The sequence below is a fragment of the Alexandromys fortis genome, unplaced genomic scaffold (assembly GCF_014885135.2).
Source record: "Alexandromys fortis isolate MF-2015 unplaced genomic scaffold, M_Fortis_MF-2015_v1.1 scaffold_89, whole genome shotgun sequence".
Classification (NCBI taxonomy): Eukaryota; Metazoa; Chordata; class Mammalia; order Rodentia; family Cricetidae; genus Alexandromys; species Alexandromys fortis.
In genome coordinates, this window is record NW_026067973.1 from 1,008,323 (window position 1) to 1,022,843 (window position 14,521).

Consider the following 14,521-nt stretch of genomic DNA (forward strand, 5'->3'; position numbering starts at 1 on the left):
CCCCGCCCCAAAACTAAGGTAAAGATCAAACTGAGAAAGACATCCAACACTGATCTCTGGCCTCTACACACACACACACACATACACACACACACACACACAAAAACACACACACACAAAAGAAAAAGAGAAAAAAAAAAAGAAAAAGAGAGAGACAGAAAATACAAAATGTTATGTCATTTTTTTTTTCAAAATTGATTTCCTATCAAAACAGTATTTTAGATATTTGGGTTAAAGAAAAAATAGTGAAATTCATTTCACTGGCGTGCAGTTTTGTTTTCAGCGTATAATGCAAGTACTCCATTTTTAAGAACTGCATAGGTGGCCCATGTTTGTAACTCAGCTTATATTCCTTTAGGGCAGGGCTGACCCTGAAGGTGGTTGATATCTGCCTCAAGTACTCCATTTTTAAGAACCGCATAGGTGGCCCATGTTTGTAACTCAGCTTATATTCCTTTAGGGCAGGGCTGACCCTGAAGGTGGTTGATATCTGCCTCGCTTTTCAAGTAAATGGTTAGGTCACCTGCTGGGGTCAGATGGATCAAAAGGGGTGAAATAGGGTGAACACACAGGACTCTAACCCATGTCCTTTTCCTCTTCCTCAAGTCTCTGGTCCACACTGATCAGACAGCTCCTGTGCCTGACCAAGTGATGAGCAAGGAGTTCCAAACAGTCCCAAGTCACAAACATGCACTGGGTACCTACGATGGAAGGGTACCATTGCTGGGCTGCCATTGCTGGGCTCAGTGGTAAGGGACATAGGTGACAGTGATGATTTACAGAGAGCTCTCCCTCTGTCGGGCACATGGCTAGCTACTTTACAGACATGACGACATGTTATGGTTTAGCTATGAAGTGTTCCCTCCACAGGGCTCCTGTATGAAGGGCTGGGTCTCATCTAGGGGTGCTGTTTTGGGAAGGTCTGGAAACTTGAATAAGAAAGATTTAGCTGGAGAGGGTAGGCCACAGGGGGCATGTTCTTGGGAGATAGGTCTTGCTTCCATCCCCTCTCTATCCGCCTCTGCTTCCTGTTTGCCAGGTGGTCAGTAGCCTTGACCACACACTCTTGCTACCATTATGTTGTGCCTGATCTTATGCACAGACTCTTCAGGGGTGAGGCTCATGTTCTGAGACCTCTGAAATGGCGAACCCAAATAAACCTTCCTCCTTTGTGTCAGAGAAGGAAAGTCTAGCTAAGCGCTGTACTCAAGGCTTGCACTGACCCCGGAGACAGCAGCCACAGATGGGGAAGTGAGACCCAGAGGGTTGATGGGAGGGCTGCATGGTTGATGGGTGCTGCAGCCAGGACTGAATCCTGACTCTGCCAGAGCTGGAAGGTTTGTGCCCCTAAACCTGCCTACCCAACCCTAGAATCTGCTCAAGTCAGCGTGACACAACATAGAACGTCGCAGGTGACCTACCCCAGGGCCAGGGCGAGGTGCGTCGGAGCCCTCAAGAGCTAGTTCTGCTGGTAGACCAAGGAAACACACACTAAACTAGCAACACTTCAGGCCCCAGAGCCTGATGGGCTTCGGGCTGCAGACAGACTCAGACACAGCCTGGACGGTGTGCTGATGGAGGGCAAGGGTGTCATGGGTGAAGGCCTGGTGTCCCTACTTCAGACGGAGCTTGAAGCGATGAATACTCAACAGTAGCGTCTGTGTGATAGGATCCGGCTTTCTCATCGTGGCGTGAGGAAGACACTATTGAAGGTTGAGGCTTCTAAACATCAATCCTTTCACTGTGCACAGTTGCTCCCCACTGGGTAAGCTGCTGGCTTCCCGGAGTGGTCCTCTGCTGAGCAAGAACTCACAGTTTTGTTGACAAGAAGATGGTAGATGGGAGGGGGCGGGTGAGACGGCTTTGTGGTTAAGAGCCCTGGCTGCTCTTCCAGAGGAACTGGAAACTCTGTCCAACAGCCTCTGTGGGCACCATGCATGTAATTGGTGCACAGACATACATGCAAGCAAACTATCCAGACACATGAAACATAAAAATTTGAAAAGTAAAATCTCGATGGTGCTTTCGCAGGATTTTTATGGCACATGGATGAACGTGTCATTAGAGAACGCACTGGCCTTGTCTCTGTCTTGAATTATCATCGGGTCTGAAGGGCTTCAACTGCCACTGAAGCGCCGGACAGATAGTGTCACCTGCCAGCAGGAAGTCAGGTACCGTGTTGTTTGGAATGGACCTGGCAGGGTGGGTTGATGGTGAGCCGATGGGGGTAGCGTGTGGGGAGAGGTTTGGAGGGAGTTTGTGTTGTTGCTTTTTGTTTTTTTTTTTTATTATTATTATTTTGGTGTTTCTAAGGCGTTGTGTGAATCATGGGGAGAGTTTCTTGCTTTGCTTCAGTGGATGTCGGCTTTAAAACCATTAAAAGTAAAGTTCTCAGGCTTTTGGCTTGGTTGTGAATCATTTCTTTAGAAGATTTATCTCTGAGAAGTCACAAAATCAGGGTTTGAAAACCAGGCCCCAGAGTGAGGTTAAATTGTGATGATAATGTCACAGTGGCCACCTGCTTTATTGGTGTCCCCACCTAACCTTACCCTATTGGGGCTTTGTAACCTCAGTACTTGTGACATCTTGGCCCCGCTGACTCCGCTGTGGGTGTCTGTGTCGTGTATTCTAGACTAACTTCCCTGTTGCTGGCATCGCACCAACAGAGAGGATCGTGAGAAGATACCGTTAGAACCTAGACTAGACTTTGGCTCAGACCACAACACCCGCCACAGCCTGTCCCCCTCTCCCAGATACTGACAAGGAACCCCACCAAGGGGATAAGGGGTCCGTGACTAACATAATTCCAGCTGCCAGCATTTCTCTTCTGCAGAACTGACTGTACATCAAAGTGGGTATCGGTGGCCCACATCCTGCTCCCCACTGCTTCCCCAGCCTCTTGCCTGGGAATCAGAGTGCCTGGCTGCCGGCTTCTACTCTGAAACCGCCACACCCTCAGAAGAGATCCCATTTCAGTCATGTGTACCCCGATTCCCCTTTTCAGAGCCCCTGACATGTTGTCTGTGCCTGATCCTGGGGTCTCAAACTCTCCTCAGAGTTCCCACCATGCTGTTTGTCTGTCTCTCCATGGAATTTAAAACTTCTTCTAACAAACTTCTTATCCTCAACAACCTGCCTCAGCATCCCCTTGAACCTCGCATCCAGGACTTTCAATGATAACCAAAAAAAAAAAAAAATTTCAGAAACTGACCCAAGTGCCTTTGGTAAAGAAGCTGTTTACGCCATCGAGTTTCTTTCAGCTCTCAGCACGGAGTCGCTGCAACAGCAAAGAAATGAGCAGGCATTGCACAGCTGGACACTGGAGTCAGGAGACCGGAGAAGCAGCCGTCGTGTGTGGTTCAGGGTGCCAGGGTAGAGCCAAGCCTACCTTTCCCTCTTCACAATTCTCCGATCTTCAGCAAGGTCCACGATGCCTTCTGGACTCTCATTTAAGTGGGAATCACCATGAGATGCCGACACAAAGGCAAATTCAGAAGGGCACATGGATGCATTGAGGACTACATCCAAGAAGTCAGCTGTGCTCTAGTAATGGGCTTGGGAAAAATGAATTTCCCTGGACCTGACCATCAAACTAGCTGGAGGTGTAGTGGGGGACGGATTCCTGTTTCCCAGAAAGACATGCACAGCTTGTCAGACCGCCTCACGGGACGAGACCGAATGAAGCCCAGACAATGATTTGTCGGTAGTGGGGGTTACCACACTCTGGCCAGGACTGCTTAGATGTGTATGTTCCATAGCCCTCTGTTTAAATTTTAATTCCACTTTAGGCTTCTGAAGTGGGCTTGAAGTGGTCACTGGACCTCTTTCTGCCTCTTCCCAATGTGGCCACAGTGAACCAATCTCCTTTTCCTACTTTTCACTGTTCATTTGGCTATTTCAATCGGATTCTGGAGGGCAGGTGGCGGAACTTAACTTCTTGGGGTGGAGACTGTGATCCTGAGCTTGGTGATACTCCCTGGTCTTTGAGATTCCCAGAGCTGCTGCCATGGGAGCCTCCTCAGGAGGGATTTCCAGGGGAGGCCTGTGTGAGTTCACGTCTGCACTTCTGTTTCTAAGCAGTGTTCTCTACTCTGCTCTCTGGGTGGCAATCTCAGTTCTTCCTTTCATTCCCAGCCAAAACCAAGAGAGGAACCAAATGAAAAAGGAAAAACTCCCTTGCGTAAAGTAATTTTTGTGTGTGATCCGTTCACCGAATACAAAGGGCTAAGGAGAAGCTGCCACGTGACTGCTGGGAATCAAACCTGGGTCTTCTGCAAGAGAAACGCCTGTTCTCATGCGCTAAGCCATCTCTCCAGCCTCCTCTTCACGGTCTCCCTCTGAATCCTTCTTACCGTTAAGGTCTGGCTTGGACCACCAAGTAGTTTCTTCTGCCTTTGACCAGCCATTTTATTTTCCTTTCTGGACTCCTTATTACAGAAATCATCCATTAATTGACGTGCCAGTTGTTACCTGCCTCCCTCCACCAGACTTCTCATGAGAGTAAGACTCTTAGCAGTCTGTGTAGCCTAGGGATCCCATACCCTGAATAACCCTGAGCCACCAGAACACTAGTCATAAGGCCAGGGCTTCAAATATCATGTTCACCTAAGCACCCCATCTCTGGGCAGCTCAATAGATCTCCATTCCTTTGCTTCAGGTTATTTGACGATGACAGCTCCCCCCCCCCCACACACACACCACCTTAGGCCTTCCCTTCTGATGGTAAAGTGAGCTACATGTACAGCCTTGAGCTGGTGGCACTCTGGGGAGTGAGGACTCAAGAATTTGTGTGGCACTCAGCACAGAGGAAGGGAAGCTCGAAAAGGACACAGATCTACAGGCAACACTGGAGACATAAGTCCCGGCTCATAAGCCCCGGCCCAGCAACTCAGGGACTTGAAGCATCGGATCTACAGGCAACACTGGGAGACACAAGCCCTGGCCCAATATCTCAGGGACTTGAAGCCCGGCACTGGTTTCCTCTGCACCTAACCTGCAAGGCTCAGGCTAACTTTAGAAAGGATGCCTTAGAGAAGTCCAAGAAATCTTGGAAGCTGGCAATATGATGTTTCTTCAAGGAGATGCTCAGTGCAAGGGTCACAATGAGGATACCATAGAGGAAGGAGACTGGAAAGAGGGGTGTCTTATTGTTCGGGGAGCTGGAACCTTGTGGTTACAGCGGGGTGGACGGTGGGGGCGTGAGTAGGTAAATGAGGTAAGCAGGAGGTGGGAGGCGCAGACAGCTTTTCCGAATGATGTCACTAGGTGGCACCCTAAGACAGATGCTGCAAGGTGGGACATCAGAAAGAGCAGGCGGATTTTTCAAGCCGCTTCCCCGGAAATGACTCAGCAGGGATGACTTCAGTAGTTGGGTGTTCTTTGGCGTGAGAACCAGGCAGGACCACATCACCTCCGTAGAGTCGGGGCGCTGGGTGCAGATGAGATCGTCTCTTGGTTCATTCACGTGTTGTCATCATCAGAGTCCGGTCCAGTTTCTGGTGTACCTGGGCAGTGCAGCGAGGGTGCCTGAGACTGACGCCTGCCCTTGAAACATGAAGGAAACGGTGACACAGCGGAGAACACCGTGACCCAGCCCAGCCCGACCCACAGTTCTAGCTCATTCTCTCCCTCCTCTGAAATGAGGCACCCCTTACCAATTTTGCCGTGTGCCTGGCATTTATTAAAACTGCCCTTCAGTTTGAGGAGCTTCTTTGGAAAGTACTTATCTTATCTGCCCAGGTGTGGAATGTAACACATGTTGGTCATGTCTGATTAGTGACTTTCATCTTATCCCCTCTCCCCCCGCAGCACTCGGCATATTCCCTGGACCGATGGCGTGTTTGGTAACGATCTGATGGTGATGGTGATGAGGGTGAGGATGATGGTGGCCATGGCGGTGAGGATGACGAAAAATCCACAGGCCTTCTGCAATGAGTTTGTGTACCCTGCCTAGCGAGTCCTACACATCACAGATGTTAACAATGATGACGGACGCAGTTGCTGAAGCAGGAAGGTGTGGGGGCCGGATACGAGGCTAATCAGTAGTTCTACTTCCAGAAGGAGCCGGATCTTGGGTAGTAAGTGCCCCAAAGCGGCCTTGAAGCAGGGCTTTTACTTCCCTCGTCACTATGCCTGTGCTTCTGTCTGGAGGATTTTATCAGAGCGGTTTGGACCTTGCTAGACAAAGACTCAATCCTCACCTCTAGCTGGGCTGAAATCAGAAGGATGCAAGGATTACAAATCAGTAATGATACTCCCTGATTCTTTCACGCAAGGAAGCATTCCTTGTATGAAAGTCATTTGTGGGGGCACCTCTGCATGTCGCTTAGTTTACTATTAGCCGACAATGAGACCATAAACAGCTAAAGAGAACCTGACCTCTGTCCTTGTTTAAAATCTTTGCATCAGCAATCAGATTATCACACACACCAGACAAGGTGGTATATAACTATAATCCCATTGCTCAGAAGGTGGGGGCAGGAAAATCACTAGTTCATGGTCATCCTTGGCTATATAGTTAGGGACAGTCTGAGCTACAGTGCTTTGTCTCACACTGAGATATTGAGGTACAAAGTTATGGCTGTGGTAAGTACTCCATGGGAGAGGTATATGAAAGTATGTTGTAGGAAGGAGATTTAGACAAGAAAGAAGCCCTGTGCACTCCCCAGAAGCAGGAAACTATGGAAACAGATGTCTGAACCAAGCCATACATGGCCTCAATGGAGCACCCCCACTCCCATCCTCCACTCTGCCTCTATACTGTTTACTGTATACGCCTCCTGCAGAGGAAATTGACCAATGGTCTTGTTGCTGATCTTTGAAGATGTCCTGCCCAGAGGGAAGTTAGCAGAAGGGTTCTACACACTAACAACTTATTAGCCAGACACCCACTGGCCGTCCACAACTCACTGGTCACCTGCTCTGTCACTTTAACTGGGAAAGACACTGGGCAGTGTATATGAGACCAGCCATTTGTTCAGGTTCCTGGGACCTTCCCAGTTTCCGCATTGAAAGCCCCATCTTCTGGGACTGTTCTGCCTTAAACCTGAAACTTCTCACCGCCTGGGACCTCCTCAGTCCTGGGCAAGAGAGGACAGTCAGTCGTGTGAGTGTCTGCCCAACATTGCTCCCTGGCTTCCACCTCTCTTAGGTGAATACAGGTTCTCATGACTAACAGCATCCTCGTCCAGGTCGCCCCCGCAGAGTTGGTGGGGAAAGATCCAAATAACAGTTAGTTCCTTTGATCTTTGTGAGACAGGTCTCACTCTGTAATTCAAGCTGGTCTGAAACTTACTATGTAGCCCAGGTTAGTCTCAAACTTGAGATCCTCCTGCCTCAACCTCCTGAATTCTAGGATAGTGGTCAGGTACCACCATAACTGGCCACTGGCGAGTTGCTGAATGTTGACAGGTGATATTTTTTGAGGCCAGGACTAAGAACCCTGTGCTAAATAATCTAAGTGCTTTGTGGCGCCTTCACATACAGACTCCTAGTTCATTGACTGCCAGTTCTGGGGCTAGCCTGGGTTGGACTTCCTATGAGAGGCGCAACATACCATTCTCTCTCTTCTCTTCTCTTCTCTTCTCTTCTCTTCTCTTCTCTTCTCTTCTCTTCTCTTCTCTTCCCTTCCCTTCCCTTCCCTTCCCTTCCCTTCCCTTCCCTTCCCTTCCCTTCCCTTCCCTTCCCTTCCCTTCCCTTCCCTTCCCTTCCCTTCCCTTCCCTTCTCTTCTCTTCTCTTTTGTTCTTTCTACCTAGGAATGCAGGTATGCCTGACTCTGACCCATGCATCAGTGCTTTGGACCAGTTCAGTCAGTGATGTCTCTCCTTCTGTCCCACCTCTGACCAGAACAGCCCCCTGACATCCCCTCTGACACCTCACAAGAAAGACTAGAAGAGGCCTCTGGGGGTGGTGTCCATGACAGAGGATAGCTTAGAGAGGTGGCTCAGCAGTTAAGAGCACCTGCTCCTCTTCCAGAGGACCGAGTCCCAGCATTTGTATCAGGGGCCAGTGAATGTGCAAATAGCACAGCTGCTTTGCAAAACAGTGTAATGGGTGGGTGAGCTGCCTGTAACTTCAGCTTCAGGGAATCCTGTACTACCTTCTGGCCTCTGCAAGCACCTGACCACACTCATATATATATGCATACATATATACATATATATGTGTGTAATAGTGTGTATGTATGTATGTATGTATACACATACTCACGCACCTTTTTTTTTTAAGTTCTTCCAAGACAGAGCCCAATGTTGTGTTTGGAGTTCCTCCTTACTCTCTTCAGTGAGACATTTCTCAGTTGACCTCCTGGGTGTCGGTCCTGGGATAATATGTGTGGTTGCTCAAGACCCTCCTTTCATTCTTGTCTAGGGGTTGGCAGTTTGGGGGTTTGCCGTGCTCCACACCAGACATCTACTGCCTACTCTATCCTACTGTATAGGATATTATTTCTAAACCATCTCAGTGCTGCTGAGGAGTTGACTCTAATGTAGAAGAATGCCCCAGATTCTTCTAAGGCTCCCGCCACCGAGAGCTCCAAGCCTGCTTCAGTCAGCCCCTGCTTGGCAGTATAGATAAGGCGCTTTAGTGGAACAAAGTCTTTCTGGCAGAGGATACCTCAGCAGTTAGATGCTGACAGTGAAAAACAAACGGTCCTCACCTTATGCCGCGTATAAGCGGTAACCTGAAATAGTCGTGTGATTAGTACTGACTGTGAGCTTGCCCGGATCTAGAATGGCCTGGAGGACAAGCTTTGGGGCATGCTGGTGGAAGCCTGCCCAAGTTATTAGTTCAGCTTCTCGCTTCTGGGAGGATTCTCTAGAGGTTAATTGAGGTGGGAGACTCCCCCACAGGAGGTAGCATCATTCCGTGGGTCCTTAGCTGAGGAAAAGGAGGAAAGTGACCTGGGCAGTCACCATTTTTGTCTTGACAGGAGATGTGATGGACTCGCTGCCCAGGGCTTCTGACACAAGGGCTCCTGTGCCGTGATGGACTTCACCCTTCAACTGTGGCTCCTTTCTCGACTTTGCAGGCGCAGGAAAAGCAACTAAACATTCCCAAGGTTTTGTTGTTGCTCTTGTTTGCTTGCTTTTGAGACAGGTTTTTTTTTTCTGTGTAGCCCTGATGATCCTGGAACTCTCTGTGTAAAGAATTGACCTTGAACTCAGAATCTGCCCTGGCCTCTCAAGCGCTGACACTAGAGGTGCGCGCCACCGCCGCTGGGTGTAGAAGGTGAAATTATAAAATTCTAGGGGACAGCAGCAGGAAACTCTCTTCCATTAAGCAATGACTTTTAGATAAGTCATGAGGAATACAACTTTTAAAAAGGAATAAGTGACTGGGCAGTGGTGGCACATGCCTTTATTTTTAGCACTCTGGAGGCAGAAGCCTCTGAGGAGATATCTGAGTTCGAGGCCAGCCTGGTCTACAGTGTGAGTTCCAGGACAGCCAGAAATACACAGAGAAACCTTGATCAAAAGAGAGAGAGAGAGAAATATGTAAAGAAAAATTTCCTTTTAAAAGGCATTTCTAAAGAAAAGAAAAAGTCACAGACTGAAAGAAAACATTTGCAAAATGTATTTCCAGATATTGAGATTGTGCTAAAGATATCACTGCATGTAAAGTTATTATTTGATAATAGATAAAAACAGGTGAGAAGGCAAAATTCTTAGTGAGACTTCACCAAAGAGTAGAGGTCATGCTCAGTGAAAGGGACCCCTGCACAACTGGGGCTCCCTCCCAGACCCTGGATTAGACACAGCCTCCATCCAAACACCTGTTTTCACAGATTCTTTATTAAGCAGAAAAGAAAAACAGCAAATGACCTTGCAGGTGTAATTTTAAGAGAAAAGGGGAGGTCTGTGTTAGAATGGGCTAGGATGTAGTGGCCAAGGAGATGGGGGATGAGGGAGAAAGGGAAGATGACAAGGGAAAGGGGGCAGGATTATTTGTCCTGGAGACAGACCCGGTGTTAGGATGAGGTGTTTAATTTTAATTGGCACACACCTGGTTCTGTGGTGCAATGGATAGTGCATTGAACTTCTAGACTAATTTTAATTGGCAAGTTAATTGGGTGAATCAAAGGGGGCTTCTCATTGCTGAACCTTAATATTTCAGTACCTGGATCTTGATAGACAGCCTCAGGAGGAGAAAGTGGCCAAGTAAGGAAACAGACCTTCTTGGTGGCTAGCTTTAAGAATGCAACCTAACAGTTTAGTAAGACAGAGGGAATCCAGGAAGGCCTGCCAAATCCATGCTCGCCACACTTAAGCTGGTCAGAGTCCCTTCACTTAGCATCTATAGAAATCAGAAAGCTGCAGCTAGAAACCACACCAAAGGCAATGCACGCCTGTGCGGGCGGGAAAGAGAACGACACAGTAGCAGTCTTGTGAGCGGGTCCAGCAACTAGGGCTCTTTTCACTGCTGATGGCTAAGTAAATAGCAAACCGCTGTAAAACAGTTCAGTGGGTCAGTGAGATGACTCAGTGGGTAAAGATGCTTGCAGCCAGGCCTGACAACCGGACCTGGATCCCCAGAACCCTGATGGTGGATGGAGAGCGCCAACTCCCTCAAGTTGTCCCCTGACTTCCACAAGTGCCACAGCATGTGTGCGCCCCTACACATACATGCCAAATAAACACATAAATGCAATAAAAATGAAAGCCACGGCTTAGTATTTCTTGTAAAGTTGAACAAAATACCATATGGCCGAATAATTCCACTTCTAGGTATTTGTGTAAGAGAAATGAAAAAAAAATCATTTTTGCAACAATATATGTGTTTCCAGAAGCCCGATAGCCCCGCATAGGACATAACAGAATCTCAACCACCTGGTAAAGGGCAAACAAATTGTGACATTGACACATAGTAGCGCGCCACCAGCTGTGAAAGGGCAGCAAAGGGCTGCTCTGGCACGAGGAGTAAATGAAGCCAATGCAGGAATGCAGGGACAACTTATGCTGGAGAGGATGTGGGGTAAAGAGAACACTCCTCCATCGCTGGTGGGAGTGCAAACTGGTACAGCAGTTTTGGAAATCAGTATGGCGATTTCTCAGAAAATTAGGAAACAACCTATTGAAAATTAATTTCTTTTAAGACTACGGATCTCTACCTCATGCCCTCTGTTTTCTTATCTGTGAGGGGGAAGGTCCTCGTGTTTGGATGGCTGAAGTTATTGAGAACTCAGTTTTTTATTGTTGCTGTTTGTTTGTTTGTTTGTTTGTTCCAGACTTACGCAGAATCTCAGCACCTAGCTCAGGTCTGGCACACAAGACTTAGAAATTATTTGTGAGAAAAAAAATAAATAAAAGTAGGTTTCAATGGGAGGAGAGAGGATGAGACATGGCACTGAGTGAAAAGCTAAAGTTCATTGTATTTCGGTGAGAAAGTGCTAAAGAAGGAATAAACAAACAAACAAACCAAACATCCGATCCTGCTTCCCTCTTCACTGGATTAGAGTTCCCCAGAGGCAGAAGAGAGGCCGCTGCTGCCACACAAGGAAGCATGGCTCTGAGTATTTAAGATTAAGGAAAATGAACTATGGCAGAGAGATTTAAGCATATCAGTGTCTTTCAAAGGACCTAGGGAAGCTACCTCTGGAGCCATAATTGATGTGTTTCTTATTTCTCGTTTACTGTTGCATCCGATAAAGACCGTACCCTTAAAAGAATCACTGGATTTAAAAACAAAACCTTGTTTGTAGACAGTTTTGTCCAAAAGGTACGCAGAGTTTCCATACAACTCAGCAAGTCCACTCCTAGGTGCATACACTTAAAAGAGCTGGACACATATACCCACACAAGCGCTCGCCCGCAGGTGTTCCTGGCAGCCTTACTCATAACTGCCCCACAGGAGTGAAAGCAGTCCAAACGACCAGCGGATGATGAATGGATAAATTAAATACAGCGTATCCACAAAGTGGGATATTATTCCACAATAACAATGGGAGATGACTCAGTGGTTAAGACGCCTGGGGTGCACATGTGAGAGCCTGAGTTGGGAGCTCCAGAACACACATAAAAAGCTGGACAACGTGGTTCATGATTGTGAGCCCAGTCCTGGCAGGGGAGGACGCAGGAAGGTCCCTGAGATTCACTGGTCAGCCTCAGCCAAACTAACGAGTTCCAGGTTCAGGGAGAGACCCTGTCTCAAAAAATTAAAGTGGAGAACAATTGAGGAAAGATCTCTAATACTGACCTCCACATTCACATACATGCATGCATACTCCCGCACGTGTACACCCCCAACACACTCACACAGGAACAGATTAAAGTTCTAACTCAGGAATGGGCTTTGAGCATGCTATGACAAACAAAGCATCCAAACATGGGAGGCCACATGATCTATTGTTTTATTCATAAGAAATGTGCGGGGTAGTCATAGCTACAGATACAAAAGTAGGTTCGACATCGCTTATGGCTGTGGGAGGGACATGGGGCCAAGTGGGGACTGACCACCAATGAGAAACATGTTCCTTTGGAGGGGGTGATGAAGATGAAATTATGATAATTGTTTATGGTTGCACAACTTTGTGAATATAAAAACTATTTGACTGTACACTCTCCACAACTGACTTATACTATATGTAAATTGAGTTGTTAGAACCATTTTATGGGATGAGTAGACAAAGCTCTTCCTCTGCTCCCCAGTTTGGGGGGAGGTTGGTTTTTTTGAGACAAGTTTTCATACTGTGATGCAGGCTGGTCTCAAAGTCCTGACTCTGAGTCCCTAATGTTTGGATTATTGGTTGCTGTTACACTGGTTGGGTTACACTGGTTAAGTTTCTGATTGGCCCCTGGCTCTTAGATGGACAAGGCAGGCAGGATGAGCTTGAGGGGCTGGTCACTAGGCCTGGAGATGGACAGCTGATGGCACACAGCTCCTGCAGTCTGTGCATACCCAACCTTCTCTCTGCCACATCTGGCTGGTGAATGAGGCAAGAGATCTTGAGTGAAGGGACCCATGGAGGGTCACATACAGGGAAGCCCTTGAGAAATTTGCCCCCTGTGCTCCAAAGCCAGAGTGACACATTCTTTCCATCAGCTGGGCTCACCCCACCCCTCGTAATTACATCACTAGACCCCTTCTGCGTGTGTCATGTGCACTTGGAATAATTAAACAGAACTTGCGGCTGATGACTGGACCACATGGCATCGGGCCAGTCCTAGAGCAGGCTGGGAGAACTGGCTCATCCAGGCCCCGGGGTGAGTGGAAAGTCAGGGCACCCAGCACTGAGAGCCGGGGGGAGGGTGGCGAGACAGGAGGGTTCTCGGCTGTTCTTCAGTTCTTACCTCCAAACTGGAGCCTGCAGCTGGTAGGGACAGGCAGTTCCAGGCAGGCTGAGAACATCTGGTTGATAAAAGCTTGTGTTAGCCTGGAGGTTTTGAACTCTATGTCAAGACCTGTGGTTTGATGCTGGCCCCAGGATTCTTCTTGGGCAGCCCTCAGCCCCAGGCATGGGCTGAGACAGGGAAGAAAGACAAAGCACAGGAAGTGGTGGAAAATTCCAGCTTCCCAAGCCCTCTGCACAGGGAGATGGGGTTAGAAGCCCAAGGGAACCATGGACTGCTCAGAAAAGATGGCCTGGGATTCATTCCCCTCATCCTGTTTGTGCATTTGTTACCACCCACCATGCACTTACTCTGAAGGACAGTTCGACCCAACCAGAGTCCTCTCCTTTCATGTAGAACCTAACAGAGTCCATTCTCCTCCGTCAGGTTCCGCGGGATACTGAAGTTCAGAGGAGTCAACCCATTATCTGCCCCATGTCACAGACCTCCCACTCAGTGGAGCCTGTGTTCAAATCCTGTCAGCCTGATTCAGACGTCAAGATCTCATCCAACCCCTGCTGCATCCAGAGTTTTGTGATCCTGAGGAAACAGGCTCTGGCTTGCGTTGGGAATGCGGGAGTGATGCATGGGCCGGCTGAAGAAGGGAGAGGTGTGACTCAGCCACTGAGGTTGTTTTGTGGGAGGACCCAGCAATTTTTCTTTGTGATGGGAGCTCGCTGGAAGCAATTTAGATATGAAGCAACTTCTGTTTGGTGCATAGTAGAGATTCAATAAAGACTTGCTGATTGACTAACTGGTTGCTTAGATTTTTGTTAGGTGGTGTAAGGGGAAGTAAAAGATTTGCTAACAGCCATTCATCGGATATTGATTAAGTGCACATTATGATCAATGTCGATAGAAAGTCAGGCATCTTTGGATTATTAATTATATTTTTAAAGGTTGGTAACGAATTCATATAAACTAGTATATTCTGAATGGAGTGAAATACATCTATGAATCCAGCTTGATACAGTGTACAACTGTTTAGATTTTCTCAGAATGTTGTATCCAAACCATTAAAAAAAATGTGAGCAAGAAGAGCTATTTAAGACCAAATATGAGGATGTGCTGATAATCTCAGCAGAGGGGAGGCTGAGGCAGCAAGATCATGAATTCAAGCCCTACCTGGGCTACATAGTGAGATCCTATTTTTTTGTTTGTTTGTTTTTTGGTTAATCTGACTGAGCAGGGCTGT

The 14,521-nt window shown here is 47.8% G+C and overlaps 1 long non-coding RNA gene across 2 annotated transcripts; it reads left to right on the plus strand.

The window, feature by feature from the left end:
• The first annotated feature begins 1,920 nt into the window (after nt 1-1,920).
• LOC126510094 (uncharacterized) lies at nt 1,921-14,046 on the plus strand. 2 transcript variants are annotated; one of them, XR_007594321.1, is made up of 5 exons: nt 1,921-2,171; nt 5,809-6,077; nt 7,756-7,808; nt 8,931-9,059; nt 13,714-14,046. It is a non-coding gene; the product is annotated as an uncharacterized lncRNA (long non-coding RNA). The 2 variants fall into 2 exon arrangements; XR_007594320.1 differs by lacking the exon at nt 7,756-7,808.
• The last annotated feature ends 475 nt before the right edge of the window (nt 14,047-14,521 follow it).